A 5,278-nucleotide genomic window follows, 5' to 3' on the forward strand; every position below is an offset into this window, starting at 1 on the left:
GGTGAGGGAGCAGGGTCGGGGCTGTGCTGAGCTTGACCTTGAAACTGTTGTGGATTGTAGCAGTTCACACGCATGTTCTGAGAAATTTTCCATCCTGGGTTAATGACTTCCTTATAATGAACAGAAATAAATTCAAGAGGGATGGTGAGCTAAGGTGAGGTCATGGGCCAAGCCCAGTGGCTGGGCTGAGAGAGATGACTGCTGACCTGCACAGGCTGTCTAACATAACATGGATTAAAGCAATGTCACAGCAAAGACATTGGCCTTTTATCTCAAGTAAAAGATGGAAGCCCCTTTGTCCTCTAAAATGCTCTGTCTTGGGGCCAGCAAAAACTGCTTTTGAGGGGAGAGGAGGAATCCAGGTCAAATCTGGGTGAGGGAGGACACAACAGCCACTGGCTCCTGGGAGCTTCTGGTCAGCCCAGGCCAAGTGTCCAGAAGCAACTTGGACACCCTGCAGTGTCTCCTGTGCTTCAGGAGAGGAAACCATGCTGGGTTCTCTCACATGGGAGGTTGCGGGACAGGAGGTGAGGAACAGGTGAGCACAGAGCCTTCTACCTTCCAGGCATTGTTTTAGGCCTGGTCAGTTTCATGGACAAGATAGACAAGGTCCCTGCTCCTGTGCAGATTGTGTTCTAGTCCAGAGGCCGCCTTCAACCGGTGTAAGCAAGTAAGAGCAAACACTAAAACAAGGAGAACAAGTGATAAGGGTCATGGAAAAGATGACATTGGGACCACGCTGGTGGCAGGGTTGGGTTGGGGAGAGGGCAGCCTCCCTGAAGAGGTGATGGTGAGCTGAACTGGAATGACAGGGTGGGTAGCTCTGCGCGCAGAGGGGCGCCCTGAGCTGGCATTGCACAAGTCCTGGTAGGCCCTGGCTTTCCTCATAAGGACAATGAGAAACCGATGATAGATTTTTTTTTTAAATTATTTGTTTGTTTGGCTGCATTGGGTCTTAGCTGCGGCACACAGGAACTTCATTGCGGCATGTGGGATCTAGCTCCCTGACCAGGAATCGAACCCAGGCCCCTTGCATTGAGAGCATGGAGTCTTAGCCACTGGACCACCAGGGAAGTCCCCCGATGACAGATTTTAAGCAGGAGAAAAAGGTGATCTGATTGCACATTTACAAGATGTGCTGCATGCTGTGTGGATACTGGGATTGTGGGGAGAGTTTCTGGGAGCAGGGAGACCAATGGGCGGATTTGCTTGTGTTCAGCAAAGGACAGGTGTCGCAGCTGCAAAACCAGAGGGGACTGTAGACTCAGGATGCATTTGGGGTGGGGCTGAGAGAAAACAGGGACCCAAATGAGCCTCAGGTATCTGAGCATCTGGGTGGAGGCAGGGCCATAGTGGGAGGGGGGCATACCCACTGTGTATGTCAGATCTAGAGGTTCCCAAACTCGCAGTTCAGAGCACTTCTAGTTAAGGTTCAGTAATTATTTTAAGGGACTTATAGGCCAAAAGAAGTACCTAACAGTTCCATTTTTAAATACATAAGTCCAAACAAGTTAAGTATTGACATCCTAGCAACTTACAGTAGATATTTGGAAAATAATGTAAACTTAAAATTTTTTTCATTTCATTTTTAAGTAACTAATTATTTATGGGTGGAACGTGTGCCTATCGGCTCTTCTTGAATCTTGGAATCAGATTGGACACTGCCACCCTTGTTGCTTTTTCCACATTGATTCTTACACAGTAATTGCTTTTTCAATAACTGCCAGAAACCTAGCTTTGCAGACGTGAAATAGTGGAAAGGAGTGTAGCAAGATATGATGTTGAAACCATGAAGTGTTCAGAGATGTTTAGTATCACCATTTTCCTCAAAAGTAAAAGGCATCCTGCTGTACCTGCAAGTTCACTGTGGGCTGGGGGTTCTTCAGTGCATTGTTTAGAAACTGCAGCTCTGTGCCCTTCCCTTTTCCCTCTGGGTCTGTGGATGTCCTCTCTCCTGGGCCACATGTTGGTGTGCAAGTCCCCCCCCCCCAGCCCCCAGCAATTCTTTGGGATGGCTCACTGGGTCTTGTGGCACTCACTGTTGCCCTCACAGCCCAACAGCCTGCACATGGCAAATGTCCCTTTGAAGCTATCGTGTTCCCAGCTTCAGTGCTTAGAGGATTTTCTCTTTATCCTTTGGTTTTATTTTTTATAAATTTATTTATTTATTTATGGCTGAGTTGGGTCTTTGTTGCTGTGCGCGGGCTTTCTCTAGTTGCAGCTAATGGGGGATACTCTTTGTTGTGGTGTGCGGACTTCTCATTGTGGTGGCTTCTCTTGTTGCGGAGCATGGGCTCTAGGCGTGTGAGCTTCAGTAGTTGTGGCTTGCGGGCCCTAGAGCACAGGCTCAGTAGTTGTGGTGCACAGGCTTAGTTGCTCCGTGGCATGTGGAATCTTCCTGAACCAGGGCTCAAACCCGTGTCGCCTGCATTGGCAGGCGGATTCTTAACCACTGCACCACCAGGGAAGCCCTATTCTTTGATTTAAAACACCTCAGAACTCAAGACCTGACCCCGACTTAATTACTTTGGTGTGATGCGTCATTTCCCCTTCTTGTATCTGAACAGGTTTAGTTTAACTAAAGAGTGTGGCAGACTCTCGGGGTTGATGTAAAAATAGCTCACCCTGATCAGAGAAAGCGGTCTGCTGTCTGCACCCATTTCCCTGCTAATGTGACATTGAAAAATGCCAGCAACACTGGGCTTCCTCCCTTCCCTGGCACCCATTCTGTCTCCACTGTGGAGCCTGGCGCGGGAGGAGTGTACCCCTGACTCTGCCATTGGTGTAGGGTTTGGCCCTGTCACTTGCTAAGACCAAAAGAATATGTGCAGAAGTGGCATCATGCAGATTTTGAGCCTAGGCTTCTGGAGGCATCATGTATTTCTGTTCACCTCTCTGGAAGTTTCCACCTTCCACCATGTTGGAAGAGCATATATGCTAGCTGCAGCCCCTTCAGCCCAGTGCCTACCGCCGCCCCCCCCGCCCAGAGGGAGGCCCAGGGAGCAGAGCCCTCCCAGCTAACCTACAGACCTGTGAGCATGAGAAAAAAAATGCATACTGCCATACATATTGAATCCTGGAGTTGCTTGTTACACAGCAACAGCTGACTGATACAAATGGAAAAGAGGTCCATGAGGGAAAGTTAAAAGGGTGATGGAAATATAACAGCTGAGAAGGTTACTAGTCTTAGGGATAAGATGAATTTTTAAGATGTGAAATGATTCTTCTGTAGAATAATGTTATGTCTGCTGATCCTTAAGACAAACCTAAGAGGAAAGCAGTGACAGTTTTATCCCCATTTTATAGATGAAGATATTGAGGTTCAAAGTGGTTGAAGGTGCAGTGGGTGAGCCTGGTCTGGGCCCCAAATCCCTGACTCCTGGGCCAGGCTCTTCCTGGCTGTGCTGCCTGCCTCTTTTGTGGGCCTGACTTAGAGCAGCCAATATGGCAGCAGAGCTTGGCACTTTGTGCAAATGAGGCCACCGTTGGGACCTTTCTTCTGACAGGTTGGGGAGGGAGGGCACCTCCCAGAGAAGGGGCAGCATTTGGTTGAGAGGGGGACAGGGGTGCCAACAAACAGGTGCCCGTGTCCCACATGCTGAAAACTGGGGGGTCTGGGTGTCTTCTGTGTGAGCCATGGCTCTGCTGCCTACTGGTTTGCTCTCATGCTCCCCTCAAAAGGTCTGGCAACTGTGTGTCCAGGAAAGATACCTATGGAAGAAAAGTGTCAAGGCACCTACACTGAATACATTGATGGTCTTGCCTGGTGGTTGGGGTCTGGATTTTGACACACTTGAAGCCTCCGGGATTTTAAACAAGAGAGTCAGCAATCAAACCTTTGCAAAAGGCTGCAGTGGGGCTTCTGGCAGCTTGAGGGCCAGGCCATGTGACCCCATGTTGTAGATGCCATATCAGGGTACACACGAGCTGACTGGCATTCCTACTGACTGCTGGAGCTGTCCGTCAGCATGTTCTCATTACTTCAGGGGGTTCTGGTCTTGTTGAAGTTGGTTTACTTTCTGAGTTGTTTTTAATCCCTCTGTGTCCTCCTACTTCATGACCAGCTGACCACATCCATGGCACTTTGATTTTGACCTTGGCTCCTGCTGACTTTTCCCCTCAGGCCCCTCCTGCTCCCTGACCCCCAGGCCCCCGTAGCCCTACACTCCCCTTTATACTGCAAGACCCTTCCTTTCCAGGGAGGGACCCAGCCTTCACAATTGCAGGGCTGTCCTTGGAGACCACAACCTCCAACCCCGAAATGGGGCAGAGCCCCCATGGATAGGGTGATGGGCTGAATAGTACCCCCCAAAATATCTCCATGTCTTAATCCGTGCAAACTATTAACTTCACACAGCAAAAAAGGATCTCAAGATGGGGAGACAGGCCTGGATTATCCAGGAGGACCCTAAACTCAATAACCTGTATCTTTGAGGGGGGAGAACCGACACAGAAGAGAAGGCAATATAACGATGGAGGCAGAGACTGAAGTGATGCAGCCATAAGCCAAGGAACACCAGGAGCCTCCAGAAGCTGAAGAGGCAGGAAGGGTCTCCCCCAGCACCTCCAGAGCGTGTGCAGCCCTGCCACACCTTGTTTCAGCTCAGTGAAATGGATTTTGGACTCTGGGCTCTAAGATTATTAGATAATAAGTTTCTGTAGTTTCAAGCCACCAAGTTTGTGCTGACTTGTTACAGCAGCCACAGGTAATGAACACAAATGGGAAAGCCAAGGATTCCAAATGAAATGACTGGACCCATGGCCTGGCATGGACCCTCAGCTGCTGCCTGACAGTGTCCTTATGACCCAGCCACTCCTGTCACCTGTGCGTGAAATGCACAGGCTCTCCACAAGAAGGTTTCCTGCTGCCTTGCTGCCAAGTGAGGTGGACTCTGCGGCCCCTGCCCCTCCCTGGTGCCCGCAACCCTGTAGCCCCCGATGCTGCATCTCATGTGCGCCCTGTTGAGAGCCCCAACTCCTGGCCAGGGTGCTTGCAGCCGTCACAACTGAAGGATTAGGAAGCAGGGGTTGGAGTTGGTGAGAGATGGGGTCCTGGGAGAGCAGCCACCATGGGCTCCATTTGCAACATGGCACGTCTGGCTTTGGCTGCTAGCTCCAAGGTCACCTCAAGTCCTGCAGCCAGGAGTAGCCAGGGCCCTGCCCTCCAGTGCATCTGCTCCCCACCCCTGGGAGAGCAACTTGGGCAAAGGACACAGAGCCTTTGGCTGTTTTTTTTTTTTTTTTTTTTTTTTTTTTAAACAAAGGGAAAAAATAAGGG

Source organism: Neophocaena asiaeorientalis, unplaced genomic scaffold, assembly GCF_003031525.2.
Source record: "Neophocaena asiaeorientalis asiaeorientalis breed wild unplaced genomic scaffold, Neophocaena_asiaeorientalis_V1.1 scaffold254, whole genome shotgun sequence".
NCBI classification, from domain to species: Eukaryota; Metazoa; Chordata; class Mammalia; order Artiodactyla; family Phocoenidae; genus Neophocaena; species Neophocaena asiaeorientalis.